The 22,255-nt window shown below is 42.0% G+C and overlaps 1 protein-coding gene across 3 annotated transcripts in view; it reads right to left on the bottom strand.

Annotated features, from left to right (window-relative positions):
* RAD51B (RAD51 paralog B) overlaps positions 1–22,255 on the bottom strand; it is a 641,285-nt gene that overhangs the window by 230,929 nt on the left and 388,101 nt on the right. The window lies entirely within an intron of this gene.

The raw sequence follows: 22,255 nt of genomic DNA, 5'->3' as shown, positions 1-22,255 counted from the left end.
TTCTTTATTGTCCAGCTTCTCAGCCACACCTCTGTCACTGTCTCTTGAATGAACCAGGGCCACATTATAAATCCTATACCAATGGCAGTTTAATTGAGGGCTGAGAGGTGGAGCATGATGGCAAGGTCAGGCAAAGAAATGAAGTACTCTATTAGCAAAGACGACCTTTCCAAGGTCTTTGTTGTGTCAGCTAGGCTTGTGGGTCTCTAGCTATGCTGTAGCGATGATCAGACAGTGCAGCCTTCTACTGAGTATTTGCTAACCTTGTCTTCATATTCTTCTGTATTGCCTCTTTTCATCTGGACTGGTGAGAATCACATACTATATGCCTTCAATTACAATGGCTTTATACAGTCAAATCACAGCCTGCTCTTTCAAGAACAAATGTTCATTTTTAGGAGTATGAATAAAAATGAAGTCCATTTATCTCTTTATAATATAAGGCATATGCTCTGGAGTTTAATAAAACTGGGTTCAAATTCTGACTCTGACACTGTGCACCTTGGGAAAGTTACTTAAACTTTTGAGCTTCATTTATTCATAGGTAAAAATCACACCTATCTTATAGAATTTTTACCAGAATGAAGTGAGATAATCAATGTGAGGTACCTAACATAATGTCCGGCACATAGTAAATATTCAATAAATGGAAGCCATATATTGTTGTTATATAGGTTAATAAGTTAGTAAACGCCACGTGCTTCAAACGACTGGATCTAATGTGAGAACACTGAATTACAATTTTTCTACATTAGGATATACTTCAGTACTTGATCGTTTCTACCAATCCTTAGTCCTTCTTAAGTTTTATTCAACTGCTAAGAATTTATGTTAAAATACCAGCAAGAAAAATAACAGTTATTTAAAGGCAGGTCAATAAGATACTGAAAATACCATGACCGGAGTTTTATTTACCAATGAGCAAAACACTGTATCTGTCCGCCCTAGTTTTTTAAAATGTGAAGCTTCCGAGAGATAAAAATAGGTAAGCTCTACTTTTTTAGAGGATTCTTCTATAAGATGTCTTGGTGAAAATGAAATAACTCTAATGATATGGCAATAGTAATATGAAAAAAATATATATATTGAATACTTACCTTCCCAGGCAGGTTACCATATATACAGGAGAAAATAAAGAGGTAAAGGCACCATATGTCTTCTCTAGAAACTTGTAAGTTAAAAGAAAAGCCATTTACCAAAATATTCAGTTCATTTTTCCCCTCAATTTCATTACCATTCCACTATAATGGAAACTTGTCCTGAGATGATGGTTTTGTATACCCAACTATTAAGTTCTATTCTGCGGAACCAAAAACCAAACTGCAGACGTCCCTCAGAAGGCACTCACTCCAATTTACACTCCCAATGGAAGACTAGATGGAAGAGAAAACATTTCACTCTCCAATGGCAAGAGAATCAGCTCCTAGGGGGTTTTGCTAATAATCCTCTTTTTTTTTTTTTTTTTTTTTTTTTAAATTGTGCATCAGAAAGCAAAATCACTGAAAGGATACATAGCAACCAAACTCAGGGGTTTGCTAATCACACCATCTTACTAAATTGTTGTGGTTTTCTAAACCCGTGTTCAGTAAAATGATAGAATGGAAACATTTTCAAATAGCATCAATTACAAATAATCATGACTTGGGCAGAAGCCTATAGACATGTTGTCCTCTGAGGCAATCTGGAGACTTGAAAACTACACTCTTAAAATAACTTATAAAATACTACTACAGTTTATAAACAGAGTCTTAACACTATCTGGTTTCTGAAAATTTGTTCTGACACTTCAGAAGGGCTTTCCCGCTGCTTTGCTCCATTGGAAAGCTTGGGGCTTCTGATGCTTGGTACTATATTTGTGTGACTGCAGTTTGCACAGTAGTAGGGTTAGCGCTTGAGAGTCAGACCGGAGTTCAGACCCTGGGTTCTACCACTTACTAGCCGTATGACATTGGACAAGTCTCATAACCTCTCTGGTATGATAATTCTGAACTCACAGGGTTTCATTACACTGGATAATGCATATAAGGTCCCCAGCATTAGTGCCTGACCAAAGGTAAATGGTTAAATGTTAGTCCTCATGATTGTCTTTAGTTATCTTTTAATAACTGGTACCTTCCTTTTTATTTATATTTTTCATGTTTTATTTCATCCTTACACCCTCCTCACACCCCTTGCTCCTGGTCCAGAATACATTCTACCTCAGGGGCCACTGTGTGTCTAGTCTGATCCACCTGACAGTGAACTATTAGAAGTATTTCTGCTGGGGACTCCAGGAGTAGCCATTTAGTATATTCTAGCCCATGGTGAGTACTGGAAAATGGGGGACAGAAGAGAAAATAAGACAGCCCTGGAAAAATCAGGGTGGAGAACTGTCAGATCCAAAGGCCAAAAGAAGCTCCTTTTATTTGACTCTTGGAAGGTGACGAAAAATGGATTTATGGTCAGTTGGGGATAGAATAGCAGAAGAAAGGCTCGTTTTCAACAAAACAATAACTCAGTATTTACAAGTCAGATTTTTTTAAAGAGCTAAGTATATGGCACATGCCCTCATTCAACTTTCTGTGGGGGCAGGTGAGAGGCAAAATTTGTAATCCCCACTTTCTACAAGGTGAACTAGAGTCACCTGCCTGAGATCAATAGCATAGATAAGACGGGTGTGCAGGCCTCCTGCCACTCTCCCTCCTAAGGCAGCAACATGCAGAGGAGAGGAGAGAGAACGCTCAGCTCAGACCCGAGGACAAGTGACTTCTCCAGACCTTAGGTTCCTTTGTTCATTATTTTTAGTGTCCAGAAATTACAAGATTATCAGTCCTACACTGTAACAAGCCCAATCTTGTGACAAGAGTCCTTTTGGATTCAAATGCTATGAAATAACCCTAAGTGAAGTAGGTAAATAACTTCAGCTTCCACCAAAGTGTCAAGCATTTGAGGTGATCTGAGCGGAATTCTGCCTCTCTTCTTCATGATTTTCAGTGGCCCCAGATGCACGTGGCTGTCATTTCCGAGGCCCACAGAAGGCCTGGAATCTAAAGCTCTTCATGAAACCCAGGTCTGTGTGCAGGAGTTTAAGGGGGAGGCTGGTCTGGAGGAATCATGAGGCACCTCTGGGGCATTTCTATGCCCATAAAAACACCCACTTCTTCCTCCCACCCACTCTCTGGCAGAAACCTGCTACATTCTAACACAGAGATTCAGACAAGTTTCAAAATCACTTTAATTGGGCCTGTGGGGCTAGGTGCAGTGATTGTCCTGATATTCCTGTTTGTCTAGGCAAATAGGCAGTGCACCAGATACCCTGGCCAGCCAGAGAAAGGGCATCATCCAAGCAACAGAGACAGAGGCCGTGGGCTGGCTGTGCTCACAAACTGCCTACCTGTCGCCAAACCTTGCACTCTCAAAATGACAGAGCTCTGCTTTTCAGAGGCTCTGAAGGCATGGTTTAAGTTTTTCTTCTGTTTGCATTGAAAATGGTCTATCTGCCCAAGGTACACTTTCTTAAACTGTTATTTTTGGTATCTAAAATGATCCTAATTGCCAGATAGGACAGTGCTCGAGCCTTTCTACCTAAACTATAGGTCTTGGATAAGTCAGAAAAATTCTGGGTTTTAATCCTGGCTCTGTTTAAGGGTCGCTGAATGTCCTGCTTTTAAGAAGACAGAGGCCGGAATTTTCCTGTGAGAAATTGTTAAGGTTCATTGAGTCCTTTCATCACCAAGGCTTGAGAGAAAGGCCCTGGAGTGGTTTTCACCAAACTCTCCTCTTGCTTCCCAACCATGACAGTGTCTGCCCCAACCCATCTGCTGCCTAGAAGCAGGGAGTGAGAGGGAAATGGGGTGGGGGTAGGAAAGTGGGGGAGGACAGGAGGGGTGGTGGGGAGCTCTGGGTGCAGTGCAGGGACAGGGTAAGCGCCCACAAGGGCATGCCTAGAGGCCCACACTCACAGACTCATGCTTCTTCCCTGACAGCTCCCCATCCCAACTCCTTCCTGTCGCTTCCAGCATTGAAAAGAGATACCCCGTATTTGTTGTGAGGAAAAGTCAGACCAAATACCGTTGGAGTTTGAGCATCACAGATCTGGTTTTACTATTCCCTGGCTTAATTTTGCCAAGCTCTGGGAAATTATCAATCATTCCACTATGAAAAAATAATCATTTTTTTCTTTAGCTTCAGCCCAGAAAATAAATATCAACTGTCAGTTCTAGAATAAAGAACTGATAAGGTTTTAGTATTCCAGCCTGCTTGAAGGTCTGCATTACAATTGTTCTCTGGGAAAATCTGAAAGGCTGTGGGGGATTTTCCTTTCAAAATATTTGTGGCAAAAGGACCAAACTTCAATTTGACTTGAAGAAAACACTGTTGTGGGAGTCAGGCAGCCTGCCTTTTATTTCTGGCTGTGTCGCTAGTCTGCTGTGCAATTCTGGAAAATGCTCCTAACCTCTCTATACCTAAAAAGTGTTGGGTCCATAATAGATGTCAAGAAAAAAATGTATAATGAATGGCTTTAAATGTAGCAGGCTGCTATGAAAAATGTCATACATTTCTTAAATCTATTTTTTTAAGTTTTATTTATTTATTTATTTTGGGGGGGGAGAGAGAGAGAACGCGCATGAGTAGGGGAGGAGCAGAGAGAGAGGGAGAGAAAGAGAATCCCAGGTAGGCTCCGTGCCGTCAGCACAGAGACCTACAAGCTCAAACTCATGAACCGCAAGATCGTGACCTGAACCGAAATCCAGAGTCAGACGCTTAACCAACTGAGCCATCCAGGTGCCCCCAAAATGTTATACATTTCAATTTGCGTTAGGATGAGTGTTATACTTAAAATTCCACCTTATCATTGTTTCTCATCATCTACCCTTAAGAAATCTGTTTTACACAGAACCAATTGGCAGTGGCTGAGGAAGAGAGGAGGAAAAAAAAAACGAGGGACACAACTTCAAATAATTTTGCATTTATGGTGAGAATAGTTTCAAATCTCGATAAAAATTCAAACCTCTTATTATGGACCTGGAAGAAAATCTGTTGTAGGTTTCACTGTGGAATTCACAGGCAATGCTCAAGAAACACTGTTTAGTAGGAGAGTCCCTCAGATAGGAGAGTCCCTGATGAAGATATTGGCTCAGTATGAGGCCACATAGACGAAGAGAAATGAATCTCCACAGCTTTGCACAAACACACACTCAATCATACAGAGATTGATAATAATACTGTTTCTGTCTCATGTTAGCCATCGTCTAGACCACTGAGTTCAGAGGAAATGCATTGAAGTAAAACTGTGCCTGCCATTTGGTCAAAATAAACATCCAAGAAAACTGTAGCACTGTAGGGTGGCTTTCTCTTTGGCCTACTTCTCCAGGGGTACACATGCGAGGGGATGCAGTGGAAACTGGGCTGGCAGCTACTGTGTAGGCGTGAAAAGCTATGGTTCCACTGTCAACATGCTGTTTCACTGGCTCTGATGGGGCTGAGGTTAACACATGCTGGTTCCGGGTCTCAAATGGGGTGACAGTTGTAATGAGGCCACAAACAGCAGCCTGGTGTGCTGTTTCCACCTGCAGCCCAACCTTGGCGACATCCTGTCAGTGATCTCAGGGTTGTTGCAGGAAATAACATGCACCATTGGTGAACTGCGACAGTGTGTTCACAGTGGCTTCTAAAGGTGCACTCTCCAACTGTATGAAATTTTGCCATTAGCATGGGATCAAATAGGCCTCTGGCCAGCTGGGGCTTGGAAATGGACAAGGCCAATTGCTGGATGACTCTGAGGTTCACAGATGTGGAAGAAACCTTCCTACCAGCCTTCACTGCACCATGTATTTCTTGTGGCCAAGTCGCTTTTGCGTGGTTTGTTTGGTTGTCCTCGCCCACTCCATTACTGCCCACTGAGCACCACAGAAAGGCAGGGGAGGTGAATTTCCAACAGCCCCCTGAGTTTCTGCTGACCTTTTTAGGTGTTTTTGTTACTTGATGGTGCTTTCTATTCACGTGTACGCCTGGGCTCTGGGGATTCCCCTCTTTTTATTTGCAAGGAGGGTTAGAAAGACACAGCTTCATGATCAGTCCATCACAGGCGGCTGCTATTGACTGATTTCCCCTCCTGAGACTCATTTGAGATCAAGAAAATAGTTGTGTTGAGTCACTTGCTCCCAGGGGTCTGAAAATACAGCTCTTGGGGGAGTCCAGTCTGATAAACACCAACTCTGCTATACTCCAGCCCCAGCCATTCTTATAGTGGCTTAAGTAGGGAGGAGCTGAAGCCCAGAGGGGCCACTGACTTCCACCCCACCTCTGAGAAGCCTCCAAAGGAGGATGAGCCAACACTAATCTGACTTCTGTATTTCTAGGCCACTAAAGCAAATGGCATTCCAAGAGCTCTCCAAACTCAGTAACTGGGTGCATTGCATTCATGTATTGGAGATGTATTCTATCTCCAAAGTGAATCTGTAGCATAAAATGAGAGCAAAGGTCATTCACAACCTTTCAAAAGGAGGTCAAAACATCTGCCTAAGAACAAATATCCTAGATAGCAGCCTCATCAGATATGCCTTTGAACAAAAACTATTTGATATCCTCATAGAAGGGATATTGTGTAAGGCGTGTTTTTTATAAGGGGGGCAGGGAGTTGGGAGCTGAAGCTATCCGTTTGTGTCCATACTTAAATAAATGACATCAACATACACAAACAATAATAACCCACAATTAAACAGAGTCAACATAAGAGAGACAGAAGAAGAATGGCCAGAACAAATACATTAAAATGGCTAAATATTTACATAATGAGTGAGGACGGGCCTCCCTCCATGGCAATGCCCTTGGAGTGGAGATCTTTGATCACAGTCACTAACAAGCCAGCTCCCAATCATGTGCTACAGGCCCATAAAATGATGTCCTGGCCAAGGGCAAATCATACTCAAGGCACAAGCCCCAATGCCAGATGACAAATAGGCTTTTAGAATCTCCAATGTGTACCCTGGTGGCTTGGGAATGGCCCCCCAGAGTGCTGTCCTAAGAGGAAGTGTGAGGTTTTGTCAGGCCTCTGAGTTGCTAGAGGGGATGGTGAGGGACATGAACTGCTAAATATAACTGCAGAGAAGTGCTATCCTATAATTTTTTCCTTCCTCATTTTGCGTTGCCTATCTTGATGTTCACCTCTCATCTAATGTCATTAACAAGAATAATGACAGCATTTAATGTGTGTGTGATGCTTTATTTCTCTGAGATTTTTAAAAAATTGTTTATTTAGAGTGAGAGAGAGAGCAGAGGAGGGGCAGAGAGAGACAGCAGAGGAGGGGCAGAGAGAGAGAGAATCTCAAGCACGCTCCACACTGCCAGTGAACAGCCCGATGTGGGGTTTGAACTCAGGAACCGCAAGATCATGACCTGAGCTGAAATCAAGAGTGTGACGCTTAACCTACTGAGCCACCCTGGCACCCCTGATGCTTTATATTTTTCAGAGGATGTTCACAGAATGGTCTCAGTTGATCCTCACTACCTCATGAGGGAAGCTGGGCAGTAACTGAAGCTGCTGTTGTATGCTAGGAGGGTGGGCTCTTGAACCAGACCTCCCGGGGTCTCTGTCTCAGCTCCACCACACCCAGCTGTATCATTTCAGGTAGATTACTTAATCTCTCTGTGCCTCACTTTCTTCAATGGTGTAATGAGATAACAATTGTACCTGTTCTGAGGATAAATGAGTTAGCACAGAAAGCACTTAAGACAGTGCCTAATACCTAGCAGGTGCCTAACAACTATTAGCTTTTTACTTATTCATCTACCCACGCCAGTTTTTCCAGTGGGAACACTGAGGTTTATGACATCCTCACTCTATCTCTCTGTTTCTCCTGGTTCACTCACTCCTGCTCTCATCCCCATGCCAAGTGCCCCAGGCTGAAATGTCCTTCTTCACTCTTCTTCACGCTTCCATCTTTGCAGAGCCAGTTCAAATCCCACCTCTTCCATGAAGTCTTTCCCAACCATGCTCTCTGCAACTAACTGATCTCTCAGTTCCTAATGCTCCCATTTTAGAATCGGTACCAAGTAATTCGGTACGAGGATTTTTTTCTCTATGTCACATGTTATTCTTACCTCTCTACCTACAGTGTAAATGTTCTGAGATTTCACGTGTTTTTGCCTTCCTGTCCCCATTCTAAAAGCGGGAAGGGAGAAGGGAGGAAACTAATGTCTGCGTCCTGTGGATACAACCCTGTACCAAGTGCTTTACATACATTAGCTCATTTCATCCTCACACCTCAATGAGGCAAACATTATTATCATAATTTTGAAGATGAGGAAACTGAGGTTCAGAGACATTGAGCAATTTTCTGAGACTACGTAGCTAGCACACAGAAGAGCCAGATTCACACTAGGTCTGTCTGGACCTCTAGTGCATGCTGGTTCTTCCACACAAAATGTTCTTGACAGGAAAATTCACAGCCTCATGGACATTTGTTGATCCATTTCTTCAGTGCATGGCATTTGCTGGCATCAGACTGACCAAGTGCCATATTATTTAATGCAAAATCACATTAAAGGAAAACTGTACCAAATGTTTAAGAGTAAGACAAACTTTCAGCAGCCGGCTGTTAGAATGCCGTTTGGTAGAGCTGGAAACACTGAGTCTTCAGTCCAGGGAGGAACCATGCTCCAGCAGGTATGGCAAAAGAAAAGACACAGGCTCCTGGATTCTATTTCTGTCTTGGCCATGAACCTTCTGCTAATATTTTCACTTCTGCTAAAATGTGATGACAAGAGTTTCAGAAGAAAGGTTGCCACATGAGAGCAGAACGAGAACAGGCAGCTAGCTGGTTAAATGAGGTAGAGCCACAAACAACACTGGGATCTGGGCAAGGAGCTCACAGCTGGGACAAATTCCATTCGGGCAGTTATCTTCCCAGCTCCGCTTCAACTCACAGAGAACAGCACTGGGTATGCTGCAATCCTTAAATATTAATGATAATGGTATCTGTGTTTTTAAATACCCTAAAAGGGCTATCTTTAGTTTACTTAGGATCCATGCGACCACTCAAAAAGTGTGTTCTTGCTTTCCAACTTGCAGTGTTTGCATTTCTTTGCAGACTGGCTACACCACACGATGGTGAATCAATTGCTTCTTCACATGGCTGGTAATTGATTCACAAAAGGTTTTAGTGCTGGTGCACTGTGGTGGAGGCCCTGGTCTTACGGTGAAGACCCAGCAGGGATGGAGGTAGTTGGGGCAGAGGTTTATTCTTGGTTCTTGACATCATCCAGCCAAGAGGCCAGGCCTGGAAGGACTGGTGACCCGGGTAGGTTTGCAGCCATGCCTGCAGTCATTTAAGGGGCATCACCATGATCCCCTTTGAAAAAAAGGAACGTGGGACCTGTGGGTGGTGGCTTTCCATTTCTGCATATCTGAAGTCCCACTGAATTCAGAATCCTGGAGCTGTGGACAAGTCTTGTGGAAGACTTCTTGATCCCATCCAGGCCTGGAAAGGGATAGCCACTGCAAAACGAATGCCCAGCTGCTTTGGAACAGGAGAACAAGGAAGCTCTTCTCTGTCTGGTTATTTACAGCACAGCTTTCCTGCTCACGGACTCCTCCTGCCCTCCCCAGGACCACACTGAAATGACTAAATCTGCCTGTTACTCCAGTGAATCCAGTCAAATAAATAAGTCAATTCTCTTTAAGTTTGTGGTCTCAACTCCTTGTTGGTTTATTGCAAAATTAAAGGGCACACAGAGTAGAACCATCAATCAGTAACCAGCAGAGGAATAAGCTCTTTGTGGAATGTACTGAGAAGCAGGAAAGAAGAAGAAAAAAAAAAATGAAAGGAAACCTCATGAAATGGTCATTTGTTAGGAGAACAGAGAGGGAAAAAAAATCCACATTTCACATGAAGCATCATTTAGGAAAAGTCTTATTAAAGGTTTCCTATCTCACCAGGGGACCAAGCATAGGAACGCAAACAAAAATCCCTCAAAATGATCTGCCATTTATTAGTGCTGGTTTCTTGTGGGCTTTGCTGTATTCCATGGCACAGCCAGAGATCATGGGGCTAAGGGGCTGCAACAGTGACTCAGCAGGCTCAGAACCAGGGCAAGGAGGTGAGATACCACTATTGTTAGTTAAGAAACAAACTTAACTGTCTCCCTCTGCCCTTCATCCCAACCTGACGGTCCCTTAGCACCCTAAGATTAAAGTACCTATGCAGTACCATGCCTTACTTGGAACTTGTAATAAATGTGATTTGATCAAGTTAAAATCTGTAGAGCCAAATGTAGCCCAAGGGAAGAAAACTAATACTTACTGAGTACCCAGCGGGTGCCAAACAGTATGCCCAATGCCTTATTTACATAGCCTCCTTTCATCCTTACTGCAACCTTAGGCAGTAGGTGACATTATTCTTCCACTTTTGGGATAAAGTTATTCTGTAACTTGCATAGCTTGCAGCTAGCAGCCACGTCTATGTGACTCCAAAATCATTTCTTTCAACCAGACACACCATGTTCAAGCACGGCATCTGGAAAACTACTGTGGTATTCTAAATGCTGCTGGAAGAAATGAAATAGGTAGTAGTGGAGACAGCGTCATGGTAACTCACCAGTCCTGTAGAGTCTACCTTGCACATTTTCTACCTCAAATAACTTCCTTCTCTGGACATCTGATATTCTTGACCATTTCACAAGAGACAAAAGCAAGGTGCCAAGAGGTGGAGGGAACTGCTCACACTAGTAAGCAGAAGAGCCATTAGACCACAACATGGCTCCGATTCTCACCCATAGCAAGATGTAGCTTTTGAAATAACTTGGTAATAGGGAAGCATTCCCTATGTTGCTTCAGAAAAATGAAGGGGCTATATACACACACATATACAAATACAAAATCTCATCTGAACCTCCTTATCATCTAGTGAAAAGGTAGGTATTACACCTCTTTCCACATCAGAGAGGAAAAGTGAATAGCCTAAAGTTTACTATGGCACATAAATGGACCCAAACTCAGGCCTATTGACTCCAGATCCCATGCTCTTTATACTCTTAGATCCTGAAGGAGAGCGCACCTCCCACAGAGAGGCAGACTGATGGTTAAGGAATAACTTCCATGTGAAAGCTGGGTCTCAATGTCTTTCTGAAACAAGGAGAAGCCACTTGCGAAGCTGTGATGCCCAAAACAGCGGGATCTTGGTTTTATTTCCTCTCTCTACAGAGGTAACTATCAGTAGTGTTAGAATCTCTATGCTCTCCCTGAAGGTGGTCCTCTGTTACTAATGTGAAGCTATTCAAGCGCTGGTTGTGTTTATTAGAAGTTAAATAGAAGTCTCCATTTATTATTTCAGCCAAGTAGTTCCTAAGAGAGGACAGTGGAAGCAAGAAGTGAGAAAAAGCTGTATCTGGGACTGGTAGGTTTGGGCAAGACTGCAAGGGATTAAAGAGTAAAGTGTATATTTATGGCTTCCCTCCCCAACCCTCACCATCTTATTTCTAATGAGCACCCCCATGAGTTTTGTACACTCATCCTTCCCAACACAGCTATAGAGTGGAATCCCTCCTGGACCTCTTTCCCCAGCCAGCACCATGATGAAGGGCTGTGAGAGCCCAAGACTCCATCCCTGTACCATCCACTGCTACTCATAAATCCACACAGTCTTTTCTCCCCTTCCTTCTTTCTAATGAGCTAGATCTTAGATTGTCTTACCTGACTTTTGCTACAGATCTTCAGACTACCAGGGAGGGCACCCAGTAACATAGCAACTACTCTAAAGCAGTGACTCTGGAGTGATTGAGATGGGTGTTGAATCTAGTCTTCTGACTCCAAATTCCAGGTTAATTCCTCTACGCATTTTTTCCTCCCTCTTCTGAAATAGAATATCTGGCCCTACATCTGACTGACAGAGTCCCCTGTAGATATTTGAAGCATAACTGAAATAGAAGCTGGATATCTGACAAAATAAAATTACTCAAGTCATTTTATTCAGTTTTTACAATTTAAAATGCTGATAAAATATTTATTACATACTAGTCATGGTCAAAACAAAACAAAGACAAGACTGATATTTTTCTGTTAAAAGGGAGAAGCAACATGAGTATGGAAACAAACTGTAATGAAAGGGAGCAAACAATCCTTGTCATAAGAGGATGAAAAGAGGGAGCCACTGGAGTCTAGAAGATGGGAAGAGATGGCTTCTCACTGGGGGACCCAGGGAAAGTGTCATTTGATCTGGGCCTTGAAATAAGGGTGCAATTTAGTCATTGAAAGTTATGTGGAAGGTTTTTATAAATGGCAGAAGAGGTCCCGATATTATGAGAATTTGAACTACAGAGTATTTTAGAGGAGGACTTAAATTCTGGAATACTGGAAGTCACTACAAAGGTAACCAACCTGTATCAATAACAGACCAGGCATTTACACCAGGAATTCATTTTAATCCAAACAGGTCTTTAAAAAGCATGGAAAAATGCTCCTCAGCCAAGAGACACTAGGGCCTTGCAAGAAGGAGGTGGAAGGTGCCTCCATAGTTCCATCCTGCCACTGAATTTGGCTCCTACAGGGCAGGTCCTTGCAGTAAAAAAAATAAAAAATAAAAAATAAAAAATAAAAAAATAATAATAATGTCAATTGAGAGAATCGTGTGTGCATGCACGTATGTATGTTTCAAATTGTATTTAGAAGCTAAATTCTGCTAAAATGCATCAAAGGGCACCAGTCCCAATGCAGAGGAAAGGAAAAGCCCTAATTCATATGCAGCAGGGTTTAGGGAAAATCTTTATGAAAGACTTCTTAGCAATTAGGGGAGTGAAAACTAAAACACAACAGCAATCAAAAAGTCCTCAAATGACTGTGTTCTGTGTCCATTCTGGTAGCTTCCCTCCAATTCTTTCACAGGCAAAGAAGACCCCTTTAGACTGCAGAGTTTTCCCACCCTGGAGAAAGGAGGCATTAGAAACTAAAGCAGAGTTTTCTAATTTGTTCCACTTCTTAAAAAATTTTTTTTCTCTGCCAGTTACTTTTCAACATGACTGACAAGAAAGCTTTCCACTTTTCTGTTTCTGTTTTCTAAGCCAACAGCAAAGCTCAACTAGAGGTTCACATAAAAACATTAATCAATATAACACACCAGCATATTACTTTCATGTAAATTCAGTCAGCTATTTGGTAGTACTTAGAGTTAAACTGGAGTCAAACTAGGTAATCAGCACTTACTGGCTCAGAACTGAATTGCACAATGAAAGGACAGAATATGTACCCCATAAAATGATGGATCTGGGTAATGATCATCAATGGATTAGGTGAAAAGTTGACAAGGAACTTGGCAACAGAATGATCAGATGCCATCATCTGAACCCAGTAATCAATTTAATCACCATTAAAGGTGGTACAACAAGACATTATTGTCTTGTGACATGATAAAATAGGAAGTAAACAGCACCACCTATAGAATATTTTTACTTAAAAAATCTAAGCCCTAATCCAATAACCACCCATTTATAGGATACAGAAGAACAATTTAAACAACACTATGAGGAAACCATCTACCAAATCTAGAATGTGTAGCACTCTACATCCAATTTCTCCAACAAATCAACGTCACAAACAAAAGAGGGGTAGAGGGGGTGCTATTATAGAACAAAAGAATATTAGGGAATATAACAACCAAGTATAATTTGTGAGCTTTATTTAGGTCCTTATTCAAATTAACCAACTGTAAAAGGACATCTTTGAGACAATCAGGGAAATTTGAATAGAGGCTAGGTATTGGATGATATTAATGACTTGTTAATTTTGTTAGGTGTGGTGAAGGTACGGCAGTTAAGGTTTCAAATGCCCTTATTAATTTAAAGATGGAGAATGGGCGGAGAAGTATGTCCCAAAGGGAAATTAAAAAATAGAAGGAAGGAAGAAAGGAAAGGAGGGGGGGGAGGGATGAAGGAAGGAGAAAGAAAGGAGGTAACATAATCATGGTACATTTTGTAGCTCTCCATGAATACTTACATTGGCACAACATAAACGTTAAATATGGTTTTAACTAAATATTAAGATAAGACCACACCGGAAAGAAGCGAAAAGTGAAACTGAAAGGGAGGATGGGGATTCAATGGTCATCTTTCATAGAATCATCTTCAATAAAAACATCAAGAAATAGCAATTCAAGCATATCATTTAGAAATAGGGAGGTAGGGGTGCCTGGGTGGCTCAGTCAGTTAAGCACCTGACTTTGGCTCAGGTCATGATCTCGCAGCTCATGGGTTCGAACCCTGCATCAGACTCTGTGCTGACAGCTTGGAGCCTGCTTCACATTCTGCGTTTCCCTCTCTCTCTGCCCCTTCCCCACTCACACTCTGTCTCTTTCTCTCTCAAAAGTAAAATAAAACATTAAAAAAAAAGAAAGAAATGGGGAGGTAACTAGCAGAATCAACAACTCAGCAATTTGAAAATGGCTGCTCCCAGAGAGTAGGAATCAAAGGGTTCGAGAAGCAGATTTGGGGCAGGGAAATGCTGTTTTTTGATTTAAGTATTATTAGATTTATATAACAATATACATGCCTTACTTTGATGAAAAATAAAATTTACATTAAGAAAACGCACCAGAAACACGTGAGGAGGAAGTTAGCCAAAAACTAATATATATAAAGGATACCCAGAGAGGCAAATGATGGCTGTGTGGATTCAAAACCTGACTAGGTCTGTCAGGGGGCTCTGTGTGACTCAGGTGAGCACATGGACCACCTGGCAGGTAGATCTGGGCTGCGGAGATAGAGGCACCAGGCTAACGGACACCCACCGTCAACATCCAAATCACGTAGCTCCCATATTATTGACTCCATACTTAACCAAGTAACCTTCCGATGATTTGCTTCCACATGTAACTTGCTTTGAAAGGAAAATGTGCTAATTAGACCAGTGTGCCTATCCAGTGCACAGAACAGCTTTCTCATTGTCAAATTAACAATTTATAGCTCAGTCTGGTCTGGGAGCTTTGGGACCATGAACAGGGGCAGGTCCACCTGAATGTGATAAGCTCTGGGCTGAAATTTGGCTCAGGCCAGATCACCAGTTAAAATCCACCTTGTGAGACCTTCCTGACTGGGGTGGCAGCTTCCTCCCAAGGGGCTGCCCTGACCTCAGGGTCTTCCCCACGCCGCTCTGAGCATCCTCACAACAACCCTGTTGATCCCTATCATCTCCCTCCTTGCACGAACTGAGAGGCACTGCATTTGATCACCTCTTTAAGACACAGTGGACACCTGGTGGCTCTTTTCAAGCAAAGATATTCTTCACCACGTGCTTTCGAGACCCCAAGAGAAGCTGAGGTTCCTGAGCTTTCAAAATATAGAAAGTGTTCATAAACTTAAAATATTACAGTACCGGATTATTTTATTTTTTTAGTAAATGACATAATAATAAACATCATTGAGTACTTTTAAAGTACTCTTTACATGTAATAGCTCATTCAATCCTCACAAAACCCTGTAGTGTAGGACCATTCCTTTTTTTATTTGTCTGTCTATCTGTCTACCTACCTACCTACCTACCTACCTACCTACCTATTTACAAAGGTGGAGAATAAGGTACAGTGAAGTTGAGTAACTTGGCCAGGGCACAACAAGACAGAGCATGGATTCATACCTGGGCCATACAGTTAGAAGGTCTGATTGAGGTGAAATGTCTTGCTGAGACTCACACAGCAAATGAGCAGAAGGGGGAAGAAGCATCTCTCACAGAAGGAAGTGGAAGCCAATGGAAACCCTGAGCTATCACAATCTCCCCAAACCACAGCTTCTAGAGCCAACTTCATTAGTTCTGAACAAGCTGACTAAACACCCAAGTTACATAAAGTCCGCCTAATGATGACCTGGTGGGGCAGAGCCCCTGTGGCAACTCAGTCCTCCAAAATTCAAAAATAACCCCTGAAATCATAACAGAACTGTCTTATTTTGGAACAAAGGAAGGAGTATGGCACATAAAAATTGTTCATCATTCCATTTTCAAGGTGAAACAAATATCTCACAGAGATAACAGGTATTTGCTTTACCTCCCCTGGAGAAGAGAGAATTCGAGAAAAACGGTGACATTAATTTAGGAGGTTCCCAAAGTCCTAATATTGTTCTTTTTTCAAACATACCATTTATTAAGCAGTTACTCTGTATGAGCAATGAGCCTAACTTCAAAATTATCATCACTGTTCCCAGAAGAGTCCAAATTAATTGATCCCTTACTAAGAGCTGGTTAGTCTGCTAAGCCCTACTTTGGATTACCTCTCTTTAATTCTGATCACTGTCCTATTTTTCAGGGCATAGTATTATACCCATTTTAAAGGCAAAGAAAGTGAGTTTACAGAGTTCACAAATACAGCAAAAGGTCATGGAAGAACCAGAACTTGAAGCTAAAGCCCAGACCCCAGATTTACTAGAATGCAAAGTCTTGCCTCTTGGTCACCATGCTATGCTATCTCTTTTGATAGCATACAACACACCAGCAAGATCAGTGCTAAAATCCCTATTTTACAGATGAGAAAACTGAGGCTCAGAGAGGTTAATTCACTTTCTTAAAAAATTTTTAATGTTTATTTTTGAGAGAGAGAGAGAGACAGAGTGTAAGTGGGGGAGGGGTAGAGAAAGAGGGAAACAGAATCTGAAGTGGGCTCCAGGCTCTGAGCTGTCAGCACAGAGCCTGACACGGGGCTTCAACTCACAAACCATGAGATCATGATCTGAGCCGAAGTCCGACCCTCAACTGACTGAGCCATCCAGGTGCCCCGAGGTTAATTCACTTTCTAAAGACATACAGCTGCTAAGTGGCAAAGCTGAGATTTAAATCCAGGATCATTTGACTCCAAAGCCCAAGTTTTTTATCACCACACTATATTAGTTCTCCTGTCACTGGGATGTTGGCTCATTTATTCAAGGAATATTTACCAAAGGTTTAATTATGCACCAGGCACTGTTCTAGGCACTTAGGCATACAATGCAAATAAAAGAGCAAGAAATCCTCGCCCTGTGGAGTCTGTATTCTACCAGGGGAAGGCAGACAATGAATACAAAATGTGGTAAGTTACATGGTATGTCAAAAGTGATCATTTCTACAGGAAACAAATTAGAGTAAAGGGATTTGGTATAATGTGTGGCAACAGGTTGACATTTTAAACAGAGTGGGCAAGAGAGGCGTCATGGAAAAGGAGAAATAGGAATATAGACTTGAAACTGAGGACAGCAGGCATGTGGCTATCAGTCAGTCTGTATCTCCTCATCAGAAATCTTGAAAGAGAAATCCTCTAACCTTTTAATATTCTATCGCATGTGGAAATACCAAGAAAGCAGAAAAGTTAAAAGGCCAAGGGTCTTTGCTTTGCTCTTTAATTTGCCAAAAATGTATACTGCAAGGTGATAAGAAAATATGCACATAGCTCATCCACTTATACAGATGGAAATGGTAGACGGAATGGTGCCTGTGCCCAGGCAAGGGTGGGGGAAGTGTTGAATATTTTATTTACCAAGAATTAGCTCCCAAGATACACGGTCTTTCCCAGCAGTCAAGCTCTCAGTCTACAGATGTTAGCATTATACAACTATTCCCATAAAACTGCTCTGCGTGACAACCAAAGACTGGCTGAACCCCTGTAACCCAAATGTGATATCTCCAGAAAAACCAACAAGGCAAGCTATGTTGCACTTTCCATGAGTACACAAGGCCTAGGCCATCCTGCTCATTATACTGCGAGGGTCATCCAGGAGTTCAGCCTCTGACTGTGGGAAGTTACAGAGATAATCTCTCAAAATCCAAATAAAAATAGAATTCCTTTCTCAGGAAAATCCTGAGAACTCATCTTTCTAGTCCAGACTTTCTGATAAGAAATGGCTAAAGCTACGCACTTGATTTTGGTACTCGGCCTCCTCCATAAATGGTCCCTGGGTGAACCATCTTCCTCTTTCTCTTCACAAGCACATTTCTCTGGCCATATCTGAAGGCTCAGCAATATATAGAGCTTACATGGCTTCTCTCATATTGGGCTAGATTGCAGGGTGCCTCACAGGGTAAAGGAACTGAGGAAGCCATTCAGTAATGGAAGGCTGAAAGGGTTGAAAGGTATTAGCAGAGTGAATGTTAGAAAAGTATTACAGATTATTTGAAATTTCTCTGATTTACTTATTGACCAACAGGAAGAGAGAGTGGTTCTATAACAGCTGTTTCAAATTGGCAGTTGTGCGAGACCAGAAGCTTTGGATCAATTGACGCAAAAAAAAAAAAAAAAAACCTTAATGCTGTTCTGCCATCTTGGCCCCTCCCTCAGCTCTGGATCAAGTGAACAGGTAAAGACAGGGCTCTGACCCAAGGCCTGTGGTCCAGCATTAGGTCACCCTGCTTTTCATGATGCAGGTTCTGCAAAATAAATGAGAGAGAAACAGAGACAGAGAGAAGGAAAAGCTGAGAGAGGTAAATAATGTCAGATTCCATCCCTCACCGAGTCCACATGTTATGTTTATTGAGCAGCCACTGGGTGACAGGCACTGCTCTAAGTTCCGGAATAACAAAGAACAGGACAAATAAAGCCTGTGTGTGCACTGTGGAGTGAGTGTACACACTATTCAGAGTCCAATGCTATACAAGGAAACCAGGAGATGAGCCAGCCAATTTCAGATTATGATGAGTAACATGAGGAAATAAAATATTGTGTGTGGGGTTACTGATAGGATGGTCAGGGAAGTCTTGTCTGAGAGAGGACATCTGGGCTGAGATCTGAGCAACAACTCTAGGGTAACACAGAGTTCAGGGCACACACTGAGGCAGAAGAGTCTAGTTTTAAGGTTCTGAGGGAGAAACAAGCTTTAAGAACCCAAAGAAGACCAGGCTGGCTGGAGGTTAGTGAGTGAGGAGAGGGGTCAGAGAGGTGGGCCAGGTTGAGTCAGGCAGCATCTTGGAGGCCCAGCACAAAGGCTTTGGGTTTGGTTCTAAGCATGGTGGGAGACCCCTGGTGATCCTCAAGTAGGAGACTGACGTGGTCTGGTTTGTTTTAAAATCTGCTTATTCTGAGGAATTAAAACTCCAACATTTAGTCCCCCTTGTGAAGGTAAAGATTTTGTGTTCTGTGAAACACTTAAAATATTCATGAGAGTTAGGGGCACTCGGGTGGCTCAGTGGGTTGAGCAGTTGAGCATGTGACTTCGGCTCAGGTCATGATCCCATGGCTCGTAGGTTCAAGCCCCACATCAGGCTCTGTATTGACAGCTCAGAATCTAGAGCCCACTCCAGATTCTGTCTCCATCTCTCTCTCTCTCTCTGCCCCTCCCCTGCTAGCAGACTCTCTCTCTCTCATATAAATATTTTTAAAAAATTTTAAAAACATTCATGAGAGTTCAGTCTGTCTTGGCAAAAGAAGGGTAGAGAAAACAGAGGGAGGGAGAGGGGGAAGGTCAGACAGAGAGAAAGGGGCAGAGAGAGAAACAGGAAGGAAGGGAGAGAAAAAGAAAGAGAGGAAGACAGGGAGGGAATATCTACTAAGGCTCTACTTCACCAGACTGCTAAGAGTTGGAAGCAATGTAGACACTAAAACACAAGGCCCCAGAAACACTGCTCAGTAGAAGGCTACCCATGAAAGGTCTAGACTGGAGCCAGGGAGTGTGCTCACAGCCCCATTTTCTAGGGGACCAGAGGGTGAGACCCAAGGGAAGAAGGTATCTGATGACACCGCTCCAGCTGAATCTTAACAGTAGCGACAGTACTGAAGAAGAGTATTTCTGAGTGGAAATACTCTGAAATAGAATTCCAGTTCATCCAAAGCAGGATGTGGTCCCACTGCATCCATCAGCAAGTACTTATTACATCTCTACTGCATGCAGAGTAGGAACAGAAAAGAGGACAAAGTGAATACTGTGTAAATTACAGATGCAGTGTGTCTTTGAGGATTTGAGAGTCTCATAGGGAAGCTAGGAGAGAAGAGGAAAATTCTCTGTAGTGGTAGACAGAGCTGTCTTTACACATATGTAGATATTTAGAGGTGGAGCTCAAACCCAGGTCTTTGGATTCCTCATTCATCACCGTCTCAGGCGAACAAACTCACAAAGCCAACAGTTTATGATTCTAATTGTAATGGGATGGGATCAGACATTCCGCCTGCTATTACCCCCAAGAAGACAAAGGTCATCCGTAAACAGCCACTTGGCTGAATCCACTTCAGCAAATTCAATCTCTTCCAACCCACCATCAGTTTCGCTTCCCTATGGGGAAGCTCCAAAATGTACATGGGAGGAAGTGAGAGTGACCAGCTGGTGATCATTTGTGTTTTTTGAAAATGTGCAATTTACACATGACATGTATGCATACACAGAGACAAATGGCAGCTTGGGATGTGTGTATGTGCATGCGCACATGGGCATGTATATATATGAACTCTAACAGTTCATCTAAGAAAAATACACACAACCTGAATGTGTCAGGCATGTCTATAGAGTATCTAAAGTGGTATCTCCCAGAGAGGGAAGATAAAATTGGCCTGTTTTTTCTGACTAGCAGGGAATGCAATTCTCTTCTTGCTGCCTAGAGAAAAATGTTAGCTTGATCAGAGGACTTGTTTTATACATTAGTCTCTGCTCTCCACTCAAAACAATTTTCAATAAACATGGCATTTAGTTCATTGGTTTAAAGCAACAGAGATTTATAACAGTAGCTGATAGACCGCATGGAAGCCTCTGGCATATTACGTGACATCTGAAAAGTTTGTTTTTATCTGTGTAAAATGGGAACCATAAAGCTGACGTAGCTCAGAGTCAAGGCGATAGGAGCTTGAGCGTGGAATAAATTGTTTGATTTGTTATGATAAAGCACTGTGTAAGCTGCAGCCACTGTGGACACTTTTATTATATTATATTCATACCCAAAGTGACATATATGATTAATCTGATGTTAACTCAGATATATCAGCTGGAGAGACAGGAGTCTGACTTTTGGGTCCATATGTCAACTATTTCAAAGATAACTTCCTTTATAACCATGGGGGGACTCTCCTTCAAGGTCTGTCGATGGCACCAAGGAAGTGCTGGCATGAAACTCCTCTGTGAAATGGCTCCTATCTTGGTGTGCCTTCCTTTTGATTAACATTAATATTTGCCAAACAATCCACCAAATTCTAAACACCTAATGTTCATCTATTATCTCTTTGGATTTTTATAGGAACCTTCTGAGGTATATAGAAAAGTTGTTATCATCCTCATTAATATCATAAAACCAAAGCCCAGAGAAATTGCTAAAACTGCACTTTCTACGGGCACCTGTCTGGCTAGGTCAGTTAAGCATCCAACTTCTTCTCAGATCATGATCTCATCGTTAGTGGGATCGAGTCCCGCCTCAGGCTCTGTGCTGACAGTGTGGAGCCTGCTTCGGATTCTCTGTCTCCCTCTCTCTCTGCCCCTTCCCCACTTGCACTGTCTCTCTCTCAAAAATAAATTTTTTAAAAATTAAAAAAATAAAATTGCACTTTCTAAAGGTATAAGGTTTCTAATCCTAAATTTTGATGATGTCCAACTATCATTATTTCTGTTAATAAGTAAATTAAAATTACACTTTAGCAAAACTACAGCAAATCAGAAAGCAAATCAGTGTTTTCCTGGGGCTAGGGGAGGGGAGGGATTGACTGCAAGGGAACATTCAGGAACTTTTTGGGGTGATGAAAATAGGGTTATTAGTACACACATTTGCCAAAACTCCTCAAACTATATACTTTATGTAAATTTAAAAATTGTAGTTTTGATGTTAATAGAACCTCCCAATTTTGCTTTACATAAGAGAAATTATTGATTTTCATGACTCTCCTTCTACTGCCTTTGTACAGAAGACTAATCATTTCATTGAAATCTTTTAGTGGCAAACACGTCCTCTTTGTCGTCATCTCTTTGATGTTGAATGCAATGACCTTAAATTATGTTTCTAGGGTTGCATAAGGGAATTTTTTTCTTATGATACCATACGTATTTACCTTACCTTGGTTGCCTAAATTGAGGTATGTTTTTAATATTTGTGCTTGTCACAGTGTTTCTATTATTAGGGTTATTCTGGGGATCAGAATCAGCTGGATCCTTCACGTTCATAGCTCAAAACCAAAAGAGCAAATATTTCCAAAGAGGAAAAAAGAGTAATGTCCTTCCTGAAAGCCCAGTATTCTACCCCTTTTTCAAATGTCCTCTTACCTAGCAGAAGAGTATACCAGGTCCATGGAGGCAATGGAGTAGACCCACAAGTCTATTTTTCAGGTTAAGAGCACCTGGTGAGAACTTAAGGCTTCATTCTCCT

Source organism: Panthera tigris, chromosome B3, assembly GCF_018350195.1.
Source record: "Panthera tigris isolate Pti1 chromosome B3, P.tigris_Pti1_mat1.1, whole genome shotgun sequence".
Classification (NCBI taxonomy): domain Eukaryota; kingdom Metazoa; phylum Chordata; class Mammalia; order Carnivora; family Felidae; genus Panthera; species Panthera tigris.
The sequence above is the reverse complement of the archived record's forward strand: the minus strand, read 5'-3'. Positions and strand labels throughout refer to the sequence as shown.